Here is a 22,204-nt window from a genome sequence, read left to right as displayed (position 1 = left end):
TTGTGAGAACCAATGCTCTGATACCAATTTTTGGAATGTTCAAATGGCAAGAGTACTTCCAAGAGGGGGGGTGGGTGAATCAAAAGTAACCAATTCTTTTTAAACCCTTAATAACATATAACTAAAATTAACATGCATGAAAGTAAACATGAAAACCAAGCATCAACAGATAACATAAGAGATTTTGGTGACCCAAAAACCCTCTAGGAGTAAGAAGGTAAAACTACGGTGGGGATGACACCCACAAAAATCACTGTAGCAATGAGTTCAACCACTTCTAATAGTTTTCCCTGTTAAAGGCTTTACACTATGTCAATAGTGACCTAGTTAAAGGATTTACAAACACTTACATGAAGTTTTACCCTATTAAAGGATTTAAAATAGGTTTTTAAACCCACATAATACATAGGATTTTCTTGACCTTCTCTAAAGGCTCTCCTACCAAGCTGTTAAGCTAACCTATCACCATAGGATTTCAACCTCTAATACAATTGGGAGAGAGTATTTGAACTTTTAACTTGATTGAATACAATCTCAAATTATTGAGTTTAGGTGCTTGATCTACTTGTCCTCTTATGATCCTTGCTTGATCTGATCTCTAAATATGACCCCTATTTTGTTCTGATTAACTAGGTGTATATGTGATGTTCTTTCCACTAAGTCTTTTCTCTTCATACTAAAATTTCACTATAATCTCCCCTTTTGCTAGTTTCTTCAACTACACACAATGGTGCATTCATTATCCTTATAAAGAGTGCAAAGAATTAGGGTTAGGTATGGATCTACAATCCATATTGAATCTCAAATTCTCGCTCATACCTTGCATTTTTCTTATTGGTTGCATGCCTTCACCAATTTTATGATTGGCTACATGAAAATTCCATAGGGAATGTAAATGATTCATTCTTATCCTTTTTCTCCTTCAAAATTCCTCTAAGTTGGCTCCAAAAATGGTTTACATCTTAGTTTGTGAGGGCACAAACTCATATGTTGATCCTGTGTTGCTTGACACATGAAGTATTACTAATGCTTGACACATACTATTTTTGGATTGCTCAGCATCAACTATGTTTTTTAGTTTTCTCGGCACCTATTATATCTTGTATTGCTTGACATATGTTGTTCTAAATTATTCGACATCTGAATGATTCTATTACTAGGCACATGAACAATTTTGTGTCACTCAACATATACTACACTATGATATGCTCGACACTAACAGTGAATGGACACCTATTGAAATTATGGCTTGACATCTATTGTGTACTTGACATACATAGTGAAAATGGTTAAGTGTGTTGAAACTCTTTTGTCAATACTATCTATGTGACCAATAGACATGTCTACATCAACATGGAAGAAATGACGATCGTTAATGACTATGGTGAAGTTTTCTAGCCATTGAATGATGGAAGCATATATTGATGTTTAGTTTTGATAGGTTTAGTTTGAGCTTCAATTGGTTTCAAGAATCCTTTCATATTCTCTACTTAACAAGGCCAACCACGTGAAGGTGGAAGCTCACTTGGCCTATCCCCCCTATAATCATTCTAAATTCCCAATTAATATCTAACCAAATAATACATTCATTCATTTAAGAACTATATCATTGAATCATTATAATCAATAACATTCATTAACATGACATCAACTCGCTAATACATATAAACATACATCAATAATTTGTGAACCCATCAATCATTATAATCACATTAAGCATTCATTAACACAACATATAAATCACTAATATGTATAAACATTCATCACTAATTCATGAAAAAAAATTCATCATCAAATAAGGTTTTTAACATTCATTTCTTCTTTTGCTTTTTCTTTTGTCAAAGATAAAGGCTAATAGACACATTGTGACTATCTTCGACATTCTCACATGGGTCTTGTGGTTTTGATCTTATGACATGAGGCTTCCTCCTTTTTTAGTACAAGGTTGATGCACCCCTACAACAAGAAATAAATGGGTTTAATTCTAAACATTTTTAATATTATAAGTATTTCATTAATCTAGAGAACATAATGGTGATCTTTCTTTACTTGATAGTGCCACATCATCTACTATCACATTTTGTTTAGCCTCAATCTCAACATGCTCAATACTAACATCATGCTCAAATCAATCACCATGATATTTTGGATATTGGTAAATTATCATATAAACATTACACCAATTGAAATTTAAGATGGTAAATTTTATTAATAACTACATAATTAATATTCAGTAGAAATTGAATGTGTACCTCTACCACTATGATGCACATTAGAGCCTTTATCATGTGTAGGATCTATGCCTTCATCATCAAGAGTAGGATCTATGTCAAGAGTATAAGTCTATAGTAAAATGTCATGCATATTATTATCATTGTTTGAAATTAACACCAAATAGATTATTTTGCATGGAGTTACCAATTTCTATTATTATTCATTAGGCCTATTTACCTATTTGTGGATTGATGCTCGAGAATCTGTGTTGTGGCAAGAAACTAATACTTTATAGCCCTGCATGAAGCTAATTTTTCCATTGTCTTCTATGGGTGCTAGATTAAAGACAATGCCTTGTATTTTTTTCATAATATTGTCAATATTTAAAGTATTTCTTATTTATAATTTATTATAAAAAATATATACAAAATTTGATCTACATCTATTTACAAGTTGTGAGTGAATTTTCATATATCTACTAGACCAAAATGGTGTTGACTAACCTTATATTTTCTATCTTATGTAGCCTTTGATGTGTCTAGTAGCCTATATATGTAAACTTTGAAATATGTTAGATTATATAAATATAAAGATTAGTAATTTGAAAATAATTACATTATTGCTAACACATACCTTTTTTGCTAGGTGGTGGTTGAATTTCTTTATCTCTTAGTCTTTTCTCTTTTGCATCTTCAAGATTTCATTCTACTCCAACTTTGGAACCATAGAAGGGTGCTTGTACTTTGGGTTGAGCTTTAGAGCCCTTTTGTATTCATCTCTCACAGTCTTTAGATGTTTGGAATATTTTTAAAGAATTTGGACTCTCTTCAAAATATTTTGACCAAAGAGATCCTCTAGAAATTTTATGATTTGATCTTTTAATTTAGGCCCTTGCTCATTCCACCTTTTAACAAAAACCAAAATTGTTAGATAAAAAGATTAGTTCAAGCTATGGACCTAAAACATATTACGACAAATGGATGAATAGAAAAGTATAATAACTAATTATATGAAGCTATGTACCTTTTACATAAAGTGGGCCAAAATATCTTTAATGTTAAATCATAAAAATGTTTCATAAAAAAGATCATGTCCTACAAAATCATCATGGGATCATTAGTTGAAAATGAGTTATGAATAAGTAAACTACAATTACATTCTAAATAATTAGAAATTTAAAGCACCTATAAGGTTAGTAAATTTTAAGGGAATCATATCTTTTTTGGCCATCAACAATGATGCCTCCAACAATCTAGTAGAAGTAACATGGGCTGCTCTAGGAAAGGATGGTAAATAATCACCAGTACTGGTATCTATTTTATCATCATGAGAATTTGTGTCTATCAATGTAAAAATTTAATTGATGTCATACTATGATAAAATAAACAAGAAAGTACAAATAAAATATTATTTAACACATAAAATGTAGTAAAACAAGGATTTACCAGCTCTAGTTGCAATAGGTGTGGATGTTTGCATGCTCCTTATTGTTGATCCTATAGTCAACAATCTCAAAGTGTTCACCAACCTTATCAAAGGAAATCTATGCATGTTTTCAAGACCTAAAAAATAATCATATATATAATGTATTGTATTTTTAAAATATAGATTGCAAAATCATGACAACAACAATATAAAACTGTCAATAATAATCATGTAGAAAATAATGGTATAGTTTGACTTTTAATGAACTAGAATAAAGAACCATTAGTAATTTTGATAATGTCCCTTCTAATAGTTGAAAATTGAAATCACATATCTATAGGAGTTGCACTAGTATCCTCATCAGGTGGAACAATTTGGTGAGATCTCAAATGATGTTGTAACAATACATACATATTTTGGTTCATGATCCGTACATTAGTATAAAACATGAAGCCTTATTGAACTATTGTCCTAGCTAAAGATTCATTGTTTCTTACCTCTAGAAAAAGTGTTCTTTGATAGAATTCATTTTTTGTTTCCTCTTTCTCTTCAATTGGATTTGGAACCATCAAAAGTGCAAAAATTTGTAGACTGATGCTTTTGAGGCTCTGTTACCAATGCTTATAGGGTTATTGTGTTCATATTCCACTCATGTTTTTTATTAGTAACATACACTTATTGATATTGTAAGTTCATATGGAGCTTACTATATAGTTAACAGTGTTAACCAAGCATTTTAGTTGATACCGAGTTCTACAATTTCTATTGAATCCTTTGGATAGATTTCAATTTGCATCGAGAAATTACTATTATGGTGATGATCAATACTGTAAATCGAGCATCTCAGTGTATGTTGAGTTTACTAGTGTAAATTGAGTTGTGCAATGTTTACTAAGTTCATAGCTGATATGATGCAAGTATATTGTTAACCAAGCTACTCACTATTAACCAAGTGATATAGTTTATATTAAGCTTGAACTAATAGCAAAGACTAAGCTATGCAATGTGAGTCAAATGATTCAATTTATATGCCAAGTTTCATAGTATTCACTTAGTCACCAATCCAAACTAAGTTCAAGACTACTTAAAAGTGATCAGTATGGACCAAACTTCTATGTCTATTGAGTGCATGACAATGCCAAGCATTGATAGCAGGTGCCAAGTATCAGAACTTCACCGAGTTAGTCTTCAAAACTCAAGTTTCTACACTTTGGACAACTTTGTAGTATTTGTGTAAACTTTTATTCTGGCCAACTTTGTAATTGTGTAATTGGATTGGTATATATGTAATATATTGTATCACATCCAAAGTATAAAAAATGTTATCATCAGAGAAGATCTGGAGAAAAAATACAAAGGCTACAATAGTATGAGGAGTAGCAAATATTTATCTATTATAGCAAGGTGATTTGTACACTCAGAGGAATCTCATTCAACAAACCAAGTTGTAGATATGATATCAGCTACTGCTTCATCCTAACAGGTGGACTAGTCAAATCCTTTAACAAGGTAGACCTAACAGTCTTATATAAATCTCTTTACCTAGTGCATACTTCATTGTATGTTTGTAAATCCTTTTACAAGGTGAACCTAGTAGTCCTTATTTTTGCTAATAGGGAAAATCATTAGAAGCGATCATCATAAGCCTTAACAGGCCAACTTTATACTATAGTACTAAAGCTTCTCGGTACCATCCTTACCCTAGTTTTACTTTCTATTTGGAAGGTACTTGGGCCATCAAATCTTGTGTGCTAAAGTGTTACAAATGCTTTAATGTTCTTAGATTCTCATGCATGTAATTAGATCAAAATATACATGAAGGATTAATTGTGTAAGAATTTGGCCTAGGCCAGAATTCACCCAAGAACTAAAGAACTTAACACAAGTACAAAGTAGACCAAAATAGACCGAGTATGATCAGAATGATGATATTTATTCAATAACTAGATTAGAGTACACTAGGAGTGCCTAAATATAAAGGCCTCAGGAGAGCTTCTAGAATACATAGAAGTTAGCATCATGATATGTCATACAACCAGACACATGTCCACCAAATATGGGTTATCCTCCATTAAGAACAAGATTAAGTGCAATGATGTGAGGATAAGCCTACAATGGTGTAGCACACAAATCAGTGGTGTAGACAACATGTGCTAAACAAGGAGTGCAAATAATTGTGTTTTCATTATGACAAATTAGTGAATGATGCATACTCTTGTGTTGTAGACACCATGTGCATAATTAGAGTTGCACAACTCAATGAGAGTACACAAACTCCTAAGTGTCTCACCTAAAATAATAATTAAATAATGCAAAATAATTAAATAATGCATTAACCTAAGTAAAACTTAAGTAAGTTTAATAAGTAAATACTTATTTACACCAACACCCCCCCTTAAGTGAAACTTAGGGGAATGCCCTTATGCTTACAAAATCTAGGATGAAATGCAATATGGGTCCTAGCTACTAGGCCATGTAAGGTACCCATTTACATAATGATATGCAATCTCCCATAAAGCGAGGAAAGAGGGAAAACCTCATGGGAAAAACCCTCCCCCAAAAAGAGAGATGAATAGGGATGCATGGATGGAAGGAGTAATCAAGACACCCCCATTACGACATACATCTAATATATACATAAGAGAATGATGAGAAGAGGAAGAGAGATAGGATGGGCTCCCCCCTCCCCCCCCCCCCCCCCTCAAAGAAGAATGTTGAACAGTGACTGCTCCTATGAAGAAGCTCATCCAAGGCTATAGAATGGTGTTCCTCCCCTTAGGAAGAAACAATGCCAAAGGTACAAATGAGATGCTTTTGTTGTGTGTGGAAAGCATCCCATGGATAAGTGATGTCTCTAAAACCTACTCAACTGGCTGAAGAACCTATCTCAAAGAATTGTCTATCTCTACAACTAATGAAGAACCTTGCTACAATTGTTGATCATAAGTATCCACAATCACTTCAACATGTGAGGATTGATCATGTAGAGAATGAACAAGAGAGTCTGATGGAACCCTCGTGACAATTGAAAAAGGTAATTCTGCATCAAGAGGAAGAGGTAGATCATGAATACTATCCCCCAAATCTCTCACTGAACCTGTATCTGGAAGACTAGAAGTACCCTACTATTCTAGACCTATCACTATGGTGATGTATGCATGTGGAATGAACTAATGAAGTGACCTCTCACTATATTTGTCGATAGAACTCCACGTATTTGAAGTTGTTGAAGCACTATCACTGGAATCACTATTAGTATCCACACTATATGATGTGTAAAGAGGAGTAGAGGACAAGTTGGGTGAACTTTCCTCAAAATATACATCCTTCTCCACAAATATCTGATGTGTCTTAGGATCTAGAAGTCTATATGCCTTCACACTGTCTTCATAACCAATGAAGGTACAAGGCTAAGATTATTGTGCCTTTCATCCCCTGGAAGATGTGTTTTCCCATACATGACAATCGAAGACTCTAAAGTGTGTCACAATAGGTTTTTTGCCGCACCATGCCTCAAAAGGAGTTTTGCCAGCTAAGGCCGAATGAGGAGAACAATTAAGAATGTGAGTGGCACTTGAGATTTCTTTGACTTCTAATGATGGATCAAGAGACTTGGCATGAATCATGCAACTCACCATAGACTTAAGAGTTCTAATCCTCAAAGCTGCAACATCTGTCTTATACGGACTCAATGCTGGTGGAGTCTGAAGATCAATGCCCTCATGTCTACAAAAGACTTTAAGTCTTTTGTTCACATCCATGTTTCCATTGTCCATGCAGAGTACTTTGATGGCTTTCCTTGATTTCCATTCTACATGAGCCTTGAAGGCTAGAAATGTGTCCAACACTTCACTCTTGTTATGAAGAAAGTAGACCCAAGTGAACCTTGAAAAGTCATCAACAAAGGTAAGTATGTAGCGACCTTGGCTAAATGCAAAAGGACTTGCTAATACCATGTGAACCTTCTAAAGAACACCTATTGATCTTGAAGACTTCCCTCTCTATAACTTCCCCTCTAGATGTATATCCATTGAATCTATTGAACACTCACTCTTAGAAAAGTTGATTTGAGGTAGACCTTTCATCATGTGGTATGTGCAAAGTTACTAAAGATAGTGGTAGTCAAGATGACCATACCACTCATGCCATAATTGCATGTTTGAATTTGATTGTGTTAACAAGACCTTTGAAGGAGACTTGGGTACAAAATGAGAGAAAAAGTACAACCTGTTGTGATCATTCACTTTCCCAAATGCAACCAAGGATCATCTCTAAGATTGTGCACTTGAATTGAGTCTGGAAGGAACTCAACTCTATGTCCATCTCCAAAGTGAGTGACTTGGTAGATTGAAAGGAGATTTGAACTTAGGTTTTGAACATAGAGAACTTCTTGAAACTCTAGATTTTCCATTTCCACATTTCCTTTTCCTTCAAATTCCATTTTACTATCATTCCCCATGAAGATGTGTGGTACCTTTGAGTGATTGAATGAAGAAAAAACCTCCTTTGAAGAACCCATATGATATGAGGCACCTAAGTCAAATATACATTCCTTTGAAGAGTTTGCATTTTCCATGAATGCTTGCCCTTTTCCCTTTGAATCTGAAGATGATCCTTTATCCTTATAAGCATTAGGCAATGGAACATTATGTTTGTTCATGATGTCGGTCAATTCATCAATATTTTTGAGATAACATTCATTCTCTTCATGACCATATTTATTGCAATAAGCACACTTCTTCTTCTTCTTATTATTGTACCTTTCTTATTGGAATTCAAGGACTTTCCTTGTTGATTAGATTGCGATGTTGTCTTTTCTGCATCCTCAGATTTGTCCTTCTTCCATTTCTTCTTACCCTTTCCTTTATTTGAAGATTGTGTAGCTGAATTTTGAGAACCCTCATTGGCCACCAATGCTTTGGACTTAGGTCATTTGAGAATCCCCATTGATTTCAAATTCTTTTCTTCATCATCCAACAGTTTAGCATATTCATCAAAAGTGACTTTCTTGTAGGCAGACCCTAAGGTAGTCTTTGAACTGTTAAAAGAAGATACAAATGTGGAATATTTTGATGGCAGCTTGTTATGGATGAGATATATTAGTTTTTCATCTTTGATAGAGCTCCCACAATTAGTAAGCTTTGTCCTTAATTTAGTCACCTTGATGATGAAAACTTGGATTCAGTCATACGACTTAGGATCTAAGGAAACAAGCTCATCTTCAATTTTGAACACATCCTCTTCAGACACTTTACCATATAGGCTTTTGAGGGTATCCCAAACTTCCTTGGATGTAGTACATTTTTTTATTTGATACATGATTTTATCATCTACCCCCAAACATATATCACCTAGGTCTTTCCTATCCATGGCTACCCAATTTGAAATATCACTTGCAAACACATTATCACCTGCTAGTTTAGGAAGAGTACCATCTACATATTGTGAAACTCCATTATGCATTAAGTGATACAACATTTTGATTGACCATGAAACATAGTTATGAGGAGTTAATTTAGAAAACTTAAATTTGCCCATTATGTAGAAAATGAAAGAAAAGTGCAGAAAAGAGAGAACACAACACCAAGAACACCCTGCCTTTTCACTAAATAAGGAAACCCCCCCAAAATAGATGCTTTGGGAACTTTATCAATAGTGTGATTACAATGGGCTACTAGCCAATTTTGGCCTTCATGGACTTCTAATTTTTCTTGTTACAACTTCTTAATGGAGTACAAATATGAAACTTTACAATGTGCTACAATTCTGAAGCAATATAAAGTAAACTAAAGCCCTATTGCTGAAAGTGACACTTTTGTCCACATAACACTACAATTTGATTGAATATCTAGAAAGTAGAGGAAACAAAATGCACTTTCAAAGAAAATAGAACCTATTTTCGACTCTAAATGTACCCGTAAGGAGCATTTAAAGTTGAAAAATGTAAGATTATGCAGGTACAATCACCAAAAAATGCAAGTTTTAAATAATCCATGCACCAAAACTAGAAAATAGATACACCACTAAAAAAAAAGAAAATTTTAACTAATTTCAAAAAAAATTGCACCTAATTTGGATTTTGGATGTCCGAGTTATGGCCTCTTGAAGTCAGACTGCAAAAATAAAAATTGATTTGGAGAGGAGTTGCATTAGTGAAATATGGAGTTAAATTTGACGATCATATGACCATCTCTATAGTTGTAATTTGGCCTATTTTGATGTCCAGACGAGGATCAATTTTAGGCTCATAAAATGGTGACATCAGAAAAATATTCCACCCTCTGCTCACGTGGCACGTGCCCTATCAGTCCATACTATACAGATCCATATAGAATTGCCAGATGTGGACTAAGTTGGATGGTGACTCATTGATGACTTGGAGGGTGCTGACTGGACAATGTCATGTCAAATATTGCTGATGGGGATGGCTGACAGGGATACTTGTGTAACTTTCAGAGACATGGCATAGTATAGTCATGGGCTAATTGGGCACATACTAGTGACACATGTCCCTGCTGGGTTTGTTTGCATGGTACTGCGCACTGTTAGAGAGGACAATGTGCAAACATTATCAAAAATGTTGAAAAGCATTGCCGGGTGGATTGCTTGGTATTAATCCCACATTCATGGGTTATGCAATTCCAACGCTATTTAAATATTGCCTCCCGTAGTAGATAACAATGAAGGTAAGGTAGCTGGGAGAAGTTGAATTGCCAACCACTAGATGTGATTCTCGCTGGATATTCAATATATACAGTGGCAAGTTCGATAGGCTTTGCCAGGATTTGGCCCCTCGCTGCTTGATTTTCATTGTTTACTACACAAATTTGTGATGTAGCATGGGCTTCTGCAAATTTAATTAATGAACCCTGTGGATTAATAAATAATATATCGACCTATAATAGAGCCAAGCTGGGGTGTCACTACCGAGTTTGGCAAAAAAAAAATTTCTCTACCTCCTATTGAATTTGAAAAATAAATCTAAAATTATAGAGAAATATAGATCTAAAAATCAAACAATAAAATCTGGAAAACGATCATACCCAAATGCAAATCGGTGCCTCCGGGTATTGGTTTGCAAAAAAAATTTGCCTCACGATCAACTTTCACCCAATATGGGAAAATTTATAGTCGATCTTCACCAAATTGATTCTCTGAATGCAATTGTGAGGTCAGATCTAGCTCTAGATACTCCTAATTTCTGTGAATCCTCTAAAATTATGTCGAGCTGTTGAAGCATGAATGGTCTCGACCGGCTATGTGATGAGAATCCTCCTTGGCTCTAATACCATGTAAGAATTTGGCTTAGGCCAGAATTCACCTAAGAACTAAAGAAATCAACACAAGCACATAGTAGACCAAAATAGATAGAGTATGATTAGAATGACCATATTCATTCAATAACTAGATTAGAGTACACTAGGAGTGCCTAAATATAAAGGCCTTAGGAGAGCTTCTAGAATGCATAAAATTCAACATCATGATATGTCATACAACTAGGCACATGTCCACTAGATATGGGTTATCCTCCATTAAGCATGGGATCAAGTGCAATGATGCGAGGATAAGCCTACAATGGTGTAGCATGCAAATCAGTGGTGTAGACAACATGTGCTAAATGAGGAGTGATAATAACTGTGTTTTCATCGTGACAACTCAGTGAATGATGCGTACTCTTATGTTTTAGACACCATGTGCATAATTAGAGTTGTGTAACTCAATGAGAGTACACAAACTCCTATGTGTCTAACCTAAAATAATAATAAAATAATGCAAAATAATTAAATAATGCATTAACCTAGGTAAAACTTAAGTAAGTGTAATAAGTAAATACTTATTTACACCAACAAATTGCTAATTAAGAAAAAATATTTATACGTTAATGATTCACTCCTCCCCTCTCAGTAACTTAGGTTGTCATAATATTTCCAACAATTGGTATTACAGCTTTGTGGTTCTTAGAGAAAAGTTTAACAACTTGAGGCAAGATCAAAGAAAATGAAGGTTTTCAAACTTGACATGGCTATTTACAATGAGAAGATAGATTTGAAATTGGCTATTGGACAACTCATGAAAGTAAAAGAGAAACTCTCTCAATCCATGAAAAGAAGAAAAGATCTTACACTTTAGATGAATGATCCACTCTACATTAATGAAAGAATTAAAGACATCCATTCAAACAATTCAGATGAAGCAAATAAAGTAATCAAAGAACTATTGGAAAAGAATAGTACTCTTCAAGAAGAAGTACACAAATTAAAAAGAGAGGAATAAATTTAGTTAGTAAGATTGTGTGAAGTCATGGAAGAGAAAAACAAGATAAAAAAGAGATAGAAGGATAGAAAAATGAAATTCAACACCTATCCCTTCATCAAGTAGACTTCATTGATCAACTCATCAATGCAAATGAAGAAATCATGAATCTAAGATTAGAGAAAGAAATACTACATAATGATCTAAACATTGAAAGGAAAACTAGTGAAAGAACGATATAATCCCAAAAAAAACATGAATCAATTCAATGAGAAAAGTCGTTATAGACAAAAAGGGAAAGCAAGAATTGGATATATAGAAGAAGGTGAATCATCCAAGCAAGGAGTTCAAACGAATCAAAAACCTACTTGCATTCAATGTAGTAAGATAGGTCATACATCAAACAAATGTTTTTTAGCAAGGGGAAAGTAAATTTTAATGGAAAATGATTCAATTGTAATTAGCATGGTCATAGTGCTAATAAATACAAAAAAAAAACCAAGATTTGAAGGAAAATGTCACAAATGTAAGTAGCATGGACACAAGTCATCAGAATGCAAAACTAAGACATTGAATCCAATAGAGTAGATTGTAAAAGCTATATTTGTTGAGACTATAAGACTTGGTATAGATGTCATTACTGTGGAGAATTTTGACACAACAGAATGAATTGTGGAAAACATCACTTGAGGAAAAGAGGTACTACTAGAAGATGTTTCGTTTGTATAGAACTTGGTCATTTTGCCAAGAACTGTATGAATACTAGAAGAATTAAAGATGAAAGGAAGGACAAAGCTAATGACATCAAAAATAAAATGAGACATTGATGGGCTCCAAAGTCTACTAAGAATGCAAGTCCGAACAATGATGATCAAGTTGCTTAAGAATTGGGCGACTCCACCATTTCTAGCTAATTTCTCAAAGAAGAACTAGAACTAGGCTACTAGAAAGGGCATATAATTGTTGGAAATATTCAAGATATGACAAGTTACTGAGAGGGGAGGGGTGAATCAGTAACTTCTAAAATTTCAAACAATAAAACTGTATATTGATATATTCATCATTCATCCAAGTAACCTATTGTAAGCATGAAACAAAATCATTTGCAACACTTGAACACATAGATTTGGTGACCCAGAAACTTTCCAAATAGAAAGTAAAACTGGGGTGGGGATGAAACCCACAAGCTTCGTTACTGCAGTATGAAGTTGGCCGGTTAAGGCTTACAATGACCACTTCTGGTGATCTGCCCTGTTAGGAGCACAAAGGATTGCTAGATCCACCTTGTTAGAGGATTTCCAAACATACAATAAAGTATGCACTCTGTTAGGAGATTTAGAAAAGACTGTTAAGTCTACCTTGTTAAAGGATTTGCAAAAACTGATTCACCTATTAGAATGAAACAGTGGATCTGATTACAACTGATTGCTGATAAGATCCGCTATGCTCTGATTCACCTTGATGTGATAGATAAAACTTTTTTTCTTCAAAACTAGACCTGCTGAATATCTTCACAATTCAGCCCACATACTTTCGTACGCATGTATTTCTTTTGCACTTCCACACATTCACACTTTCTCATTTCTACTCATTACCATTTTCCATAACTGTTGTTTGAATGATACAATACATTGCATATATATACTATCCATATAAATAATACATGCAAGGTCGGCTAAACAATACATGTAAGGTCGGCTAAAACAACAAGTACAAATCTCTATACAAAGTCGGCCCAAGGTAAAAACTTGAGTTCACTAAACTGACTCGGTGTCCTTCTGATACTCGGCGTCCACTGCGTTACTCGGCATCATCATGCACTCGGTAGAAGTGAAGGCACGGTTCATACTAAACACTTCAAATAGTTCTGAACTCGGTAACCACTGGAGACTCGATAGAAGAGATGTCACTCGGTGAATACTTCTATCTGAACTGTTGCTCGGTGATCAAAGGAAATACTTGATAGAACCTTGTGACTCGGTGATAGTTAGTTTCCTTGATATCCGTCTGAGCTCGGTAAAAAATTAATTTCCTTGATAACCTCAGGAGCTCGGTTATCATGAACTTCTTGGTTACATCTTAGTACATCTTTACTCGGTCAAAACCGATTCCTTTCTTTATCTTGAACACTCGGTAAACACTGATTGCTTTGTTCACCTTGATCACTCGGTAAACACTGACTTCTTTGTTCACCTTGATTACTCGGTAAACACTGACTTCTTTGTTCACCTTGATTACTCGGTAAACACTGAGAACTAGGTAAAGCTTGGTTTCCGGTGTGAGCTCGGTAAGCATTCAGAATCCAATAAGTGTTGTAACTAATGACAAAAATGTATCATAATGCCAACAATCTCCCCCTTTGGCATTAGTGACAAAAACACTTATGAGACAAAATTTATCTGACATGCTGATGACTGATTCTGAATATACATAGCTTCGTTATATACAACTCCCCCATAGAATGTACATACATTATTTACATGAGCTGTATATCTCTTCCTTTGTAAAAATTTTTTGAAAACACTTATTCACCCATAGTATACATATCCAACAATAATCTCCCCCTTTTTGACAATAATGCCAAAGAATAAAGAATATATATACTTATATGGAAACACCAAAATGAGAGATGAACTCTGAATGTACATGGAGAATAAGCTGGAGAGTCTTATCCCAATTCTCTTGCAAAATTTTGCAGGTAGAAAGAGCTATTTGAATTTCAGCCGAAAGTTCAATCACATGATCTACAATGGAGAAGTTATTATCATGGATTAATGTCTTTGAATGTGCAATATGCTTCTGCATTGAATCCATGATGGGAAGGATCATGTTTTGGATATCTATCAATGTAGATCGGATCCTTGCCTCTTCCCTCAACAGCTCTGCCTGCTTCTCTGACAAAAATTTGATTCTGAGGTGATGAGATGAGCTTGAACTGGGGTCAAGCTTCAAGTTCTGTGCACTTACCTTTAGATCTTTGTCAATTTTATTTAGTTTTTCTCTTATTCCTTTAGTGTATTCGGTAACATCACAAAGTTTAGCAAAAAGAGATGTTACATTATTAAAAGAATTTTCCATATCTGCCAAAACTGAGGTTAATGCAACCTGATTTATTGCAATGTTCTGGGCAATGTGCCCTAATACCTTATTATCAAATTTCTTTTTTCCACGCTCAATTAGCTTTTCTTGTCCGGAGGCATCTTCATTGAATTTATTAACTGCCTCTTCTAGTTGAATCAAAATGTGTTGAGAAGTATCAACATCAATACCTATAGCCTCAGTAATTATGTTCCAGGCTTCCTCAATTATCCTATATTCCTTATCCCTTTCTGATCTTAACTGCATCTGAGTAGCCTTTTTCTCAATAAGTTGACTAGCATACCTCATTTCTTCAATGGTAGCATTATCAAAGTCAATCTTTGGAATTACTATCTTTGTGTCCAAGTCAATATCTTCAGGAATTTCCTTTCCAGTGATCATAAGTCTTAATGGTTGCTTTTGTTTGACTTCTGGGATGACTGGTTTGACCTTTGGAATAGACACAACAATAGAGATAGAAGGACTAGCAGTAAAAATTGGGATGTTTGAGGTTTGAGTGCCAATAGAAGTATGTACAAGGTCAAAAATTTGAGTGCTGGCAAAAAATGGTGATACACTCAGTAATATAGTATCTGAGCTCACTGTGCCTGAAGTAGATGGCAAAAAAATTGTAGAACAAATTTGAGTTGTCAAAATTTGAGAACTTACAGCAATGCCAACTGATGATGATGGAGTCAAGGAGGCTAACTTGGTAGATGAAAAGGGGTGCAGCTCGGTAGACGAAGAGGGATGCAGCTCGGTAGATGAAGTGGTAGTCACTTCCACTGATGATACCTGGAGCTGAGATATGGCAGGTGTAGATGGTAAAACTGGTGTAGATGAACCTGCTGAAGCTGACTCCAACCTTGATGATGTCATAGGTTTGTCTGGGGAGTGAGGAAGGGATGCAATAACTGCTGCTGCAATTTTTACCGTATCATCCTCCTTATCTTCCTCTTCAGCTTCTTCCTCTTTGTCTTCTTCCTCCTTTTCTTCCATCATTGCATGCAACTCTCCTGGTGTAACTGTGATGGATGGAGTGCTATCTGATTCATCACTGCTACTGCTGCTGTCATCATCCTTTATTTCTACTGGGTCTACACTGGGCTTATGTAGATGATAGATGTTTTTCCACATGTTTGTAGCATCATTTACAACATGCTCTATATCTTTGATCAAAACTAAACAAGTGTGGAATCTGATCATCATTTTACCTTCATAGGTTTTCAATTCAGATTTTACCTCTGCTCTAGTGAGACTAGGCCGAAGATTCTTTAGGGATTGCTCATATATATCTTTTACCATCTTGGTGGCTAACTCCCATCTTGGCTGTACTCTCTCCAGTAGTTCTTTAGAGATATGAGGAGCAATCTGGTCCGGGGAGTATTTCCATTTTCCCATTTTGTTAAGTACCAGTTCCTCAATTTGCATTTTCTCTGCATCAGTCCTTGTCTCAAATCTCAATGCCTTGAAATTTGCAATGCCAGCTCCTTCTTCCAATGTTTTGAGCCTTTGCTCGAATGTAGGTGCAGGTTTGACCAATATAGGTTCCTGAATACCTTTTCTCGTTCTTCGAGTGAATACTATAGTAGGCTACTTCTTGGGCTTGGTAATGATTACCTTGCCTTTCTTCTTTGCCGGTTGCTCTTTTTCTGATTCTTTTTCTCCTTCTTTTTCTTCTTCACTTTCTTTATCTTCACCTTTTCCCTCGGTGAGCATAAGAGAACTCATTTCAGTTTTTAGTTTGGCCATTTTCCTTTTACCTTTGCTGGTGGCTTGTGGAATTTTGATTTCTAGTTCAATTCTGGCCTTTGCTTCATCATAAGTACCAAAAATTTGTTGCCTTGGGTCTACTGGCTCATTTACCAGTGCTTCAATGATATCCCTGGTTTCATCAATATTTACCTCATATGGAAGAGGTTTCACCCATGCAACTTGGGGTCTAACTGCCTGTATGTATACCTTGTCACAGTCAACCATGAAACAGACATCATCCTTATACTCTTCAACAAGTTTTGGAGGTATTATGAATCTGTTGTTCATCCTTTCCTTGAAATCTTCAAAATAATTGTCCATTACTTTGTCAAAATTCATACCCATATCTACTATGAATTCATTTATTTGATACAAAATTGGAGTATCTTTCCTCCATACAACTGTACCTTTGGATGGAAAGAATTTCTGTACATAGAAGAATAAACAAACTAGCAAAGAACCAAATTTACAAGGGTTTGTCTTTGCAGTCCTTATGCTTTCCATGTTTTTATTGAATTGTTTTAATAATACATCAGCTAGGTCAAACTCCATATTTTTCTTTACAATTTTATATGCCAAATCTACAGCCTCGCAAGGTACACTATTCAGCCTACTAGAACTATACAGTTTGTATGCAATAACATAAATACCAAATTTTAGTTATGAAACATTGTTGAGTTTTAAACCTCTGCCATCCCATTCGGCTTGGTTTTTCTTCTGTAACTCATCCCGTCCTAGGGTTTTGGTGGTTTTGGCTTTGCTGAGCATTGGGAGACCCGTGATTTTGTGAATCATCTTCTTGGTTATCAAAACTGGCTGTTCCAACCACAACTGACCATTATGTACTCGGCTCAAGATATACCTCACCCATTTCACTTGGAAACTTCTTGGCAGATGCGGGATATGGGTTAAGCCTTTGGTTTCCAAATGTTTGAACTCAGGTTTTAGGGTTCCATCCATGCATAACTTAGCTAGGGTGCTATCCATATCTAGTGTCCCTATTTCTTTCACAGTACACTTGAAATGAGTACGAATATCATTGATTAGAAGCACCTTTGGAGGAATTTGTGATTGAGCTCCATGCGGGTCGAGTGATTCAGCGATGGCAGGAACAAGTTTGAATGTCGGTGCCTTCCATTCCATTCCCCTCACAAGCATTTCGGATCCTTTCTTCGCCTTGCTGCTGCTGGTGCTTGCGGAAGCCATTGCTGCTCAGTGAGTAAGAAGATTTCGTAAGAATACTTTGCTAGAAAATTTCTTCAACTCACTTGAATTCGCTTGAAAGCCCTCTTTTGTAAATCTCAAATTCGCGGTGAAAAAATGAGGTTGAAATCTGCCCTTTTGATGAAAAATTCGTCATTAATGTTTAGCATGGAGGTAGCTGCGATTGACAGGCTGTCATCCACTAGCTTGGCTTAAACTTCGCAACTCGGTGTCCAAAAGAAAATAGGTTAATCTGCCCTTAACACGGTAAGAGAAGAACCAACCATGCTCGGTAAGAGCAACTTGGTGAAAGAAGCCTTATTGCACCCGACTGAGGTCGGTAATGTCATGTACCGACCATGATCCTGATGTATCTGAAATACTGATTTGATCATATTTTCATTCTAGGACTGCTTAGGATATTGCTTGTGGATACAGTCCTGGTCTTATCCTGATGAGTCTTAATTGTAAATGGGAGAGTCACTCACCTCTTGAGTGATCATTCCATTACTTGAATTATCTGGCTCGGTAGACTTTGGAATCCATTGCTACTTCATTTGTTTTCGAATATTGTCTACTTTGATTTTCTTCTCATCCTCGACTTTCTTTATGTTCATGCAGTTTTTAGATATATGACCAAGTTCTGTACATGTATAACATCTTACAGTGGTATCCCTTTTTCTTAGGTGATGCCTTGCACAGTTTATGCCAGTATGACCATATTCTCCACAATAATGACATCTGCACCAAGTGTTGTAGTCCCAACCAAATATTGCTTTGACAAGTTGTTCAGCTGGATTAAAATATTTGAATTTGCATTGTGATGCCTTATGACCTTGCTTTTGGCATTTGTGACATTTACCTTCAAATTTTGGTTTCCTTTTGCATTCATTGGCTTTGTGTCCATGCTGATTGCAATTGTAGCATTTTCCATTAAATTTGCCTTTTCCATTGCTCCAACATCTGTTAGATGTATGACCTAGCTTACCACAGTGGCTGCAAGTAGGTTTTTGATTCTTTTGAGTACCCTATTTGGAGGATTCACCTTCTTCCTTGTATCCAAGGCCTACTTTACCATTTTGTTTATGAAAGTTTTCTTCATTTTGCAGATTCAATTGATCCATGTCTTTTTGAGATTTTACCATTCTCTCATTGACTTGTTTTTCAAAGATTAGATCACTTTGTAAGCTTGCATTGATTTTTCTTTCAGTAATTAAGTCATTTCTCAAAATCTCATTCTCAGATCTTAGATTCATAATTTCTTCATTTGCATTAGATAACTGAGTTACAAGATTTTCAAGCTGAGAGGATTGATTATTCCTTACCTCTAAGTCTTCATCTACCTTGTTCCTTTGCTCCAAGATTTCGCATAGCCTGATGGACTGGATTCCTTGTTCCCTTTTGAGCTTTCTTACTTCTTCCTGCAGAGATCCATTCTTTTCTAAGAGTTCTTTGATTGCTTTGTCAGCTTCATCTGAACTATTTGATGGTGAGAGATCTTCAATCTTTTCTTCAACATACTAATGGTCATTCATTTTCTTTGCAAGTTCTTTTCTTCTTTTCAAGGATTGTAAAAGATGCTCTTTTGCTTCATTGAGTTGAGCCATGGCCATTTTTAGATCTAGCTTTTCATTCTCAATAGTTTTGTCAAGTTTGAATATCTCCATTGTCCTTGATCTTTGCTCAAGCTGTGAAGCTTTTATCTTGAGAACCTTATAGCTCTGATACCAATTGTTGGAAATATTCAAGATATGACAAGTTACTGAGAGGGGAGGGGTGAATCAGTAACTTCTAAAATTTCAAACAATAAAATTGTATACTGATATATTCATCATTCATCCAAGTAACCTATTGTAAGAATGAAACAAAATCATTTGCAACACTTGAACACACAGATTTGGTGACCCATAAACCTTCCAAATAGAAAGTAAAACTGGGGTGGGGATGAAACCCACAAGCTTCGTTACTGCAATATGAAGTTGGCCAGTTAAGGCTTACAATGACCACTTCTGGTGATCTGCCCTGTTAGGAGCACAAAGGATTGCTAGATCCACCTTGTTAGAGGATTTACAAACATACAATAAAGTATGCACTCTGTTAGGAGATTTAGAAAAGACTATTAAGTCTACCTTGTTAAAGGATTTGCAAAAACTGATTCACCTGTTAGAATGAAATAGTGGATCTGATTACAACTGATTGCTGATAAGATCCGCTATGCTCTGATTCACCTTGATGTGATAGATAAAACTTTTTTGCTTCAAAACTAGACCTGCTGAATATCTTCACAATTCAGCCCACATACTTTCCCACGCATGTATTTCTTTCGAACTTTCACACATTCACACTTTCTCATTTCTACTCATTACCATTTGCCATAACTATTGTTTGAATGATACAATACATTGCATATATATACTATCCATATAAATAATACATGCAAGGTCGGCTAAACAATACATGCAAGGTTGGCTAAAACAACAAGTGCAAATCTCTATACAAAGTTGGCCCAAGGTAAAAACTCAGGTCCACTGAACTGACTCGGTGTCCTTCTGATACTTGGCATCCACTTCATTACTCGGCATCGTCATGCACTCGGTAGAAGTGAAGGCATGGTTCATACTAAACACTTCGAATAGTTCTCAACTCGGTAACCACTGGAGACTCGATAGAAGAGATGTCACTCGGTGAATACTTCTATCTGAACTGTTGCTCGGTGATCAAAGGAAATACTTGATAGAACCTTGTGACTCGGTGATAGTTAGTTTCCTTGATATCCATCTGAGCTCGGTAAAAAATTAATTTCCTTGATAACCTCAGGAGCTCAGTTATCATGAAGTTCTCGGTTACATCTTAGTACATCTTTACTCGGTCAAAATTGATTCCTTTCTTTATCTTGAACACTCGGTAAATACTGATTGATTTTTTCACCTTGATCACTCGGTAAACATTGACTTCTTTGTTCACCTTGATTACTCGGTAAACACTGACTTCTTTGTTCAGCTTGATTACTCGGTAAACACTGAGAACTAGGTAAAGCTTGGTTTCTGGTGTGAGCTCGGTAAGCATTCAGAATCCAATAAGTGTTGTAACTAATGACAAAAATGTATCATAATGCCAACATATAATATCAATTTTAGTTGATAGGACAAAAAATCCTTATCATCATTCAAGATTTAAAGGGATCACTGAGTAAGAGGTACCAGTTACTACTAAGTTAGCTTCCTTACCAAGCAAGGTCAGGTTACATATTCTTACTGAGCAAGGAAAAGAGTAACTAAATTTTATGTGGTTATTGAGACATGGAAGACTCTATTGAGTATTCAAGGAAAATGATGGATGATAGTCTGTTAATTTGATCTAACATTCATACCAGGCATTTATGGAAAGATTTGATAAAAAGGGTGAAATTGAAGTCATTTCTCATTATGAATTTTTGAGAGCTATTTGTGTAATGTGATCTTCTGAGTAGTGAAGTGATTTGAGTGAAGTTTAATAAAAAAAAATTGATTTTTCTCAAACCCTATTGAGCAAAGATGGCATCCACCACCAACAAAGAAAAAGGAGGTTCAGACATGTTGGTTTGTGATATGGAATGGAAGACACCAAATTTGAAGCTTACTCGTACAATTGTGAAAACCCTAGATCTGAGTGGAGCACAATCTCAAATTCCACTAGAGGCATAATTCAGGATATTGCTACTTTGGAAATGGATGAAACCCTAGAGAAAGTATGTGTTAATGGTGTATTGAAACCATAACACCAATATCTAGAAACTAAAGGTTTAACACATATTCCACATATGCCATGAGATTTTAAAATTAAGTGGATAAGATGCATCCTTAGTTGTGTGTATAATGGTTAGTTGTTGTTCAAACAACCAATTCTGATAACAAAGAAGATGATCCACAAGATCATTGGTCTCCCCATGTTAACAAAAGCTAAAATGAGTAAAACCCTAGGTTGAGTTGAATTGGAAAAGAAAACCCTAGTTGAGTGGGATAGAAGGGGAACGAAAATAAGCAGTGTGATTCACATGGAATTGAAGTTTGATATTCATATCATCATATACAAGATATATAACTCTAGCAAGTTGAATAGTGTGTCATGTAAAGCTATGGACTTGGCTTATAAGGTAGTCAAGAATAACCTTTCCCTTGACCTTTCTAAGTTACTATTGAACCAGTTCAACAAAAACATGGAGAGCATTAGGTATTCAAAGAAAAATCCATCTAAGTTTGGTTCACTCTTGACATGTTTAATTTTCTATGTGAAAAAA

The sequence above is a fragment of the Cupressus sempervirens genome, chromosome 11 (assembly GCF_028749045.1).
Source record: "Cupressus sempervirens isolate cs-2001-9-10 chromosome 11, ASM2874904v1, whole genome shotgun sequence".
Taxonomy (NCBI): Eukaryota; Viridiplantae; Streptophyta; class Pinopsida; order Cupressales; family Cupressaceae; genus Cupressus; species Cupressus sempervirens.
The sequence above is the reverse complement of the archived record's forward strand: the minus strand, read 5'-3'. Positions refer to the sequence as shown.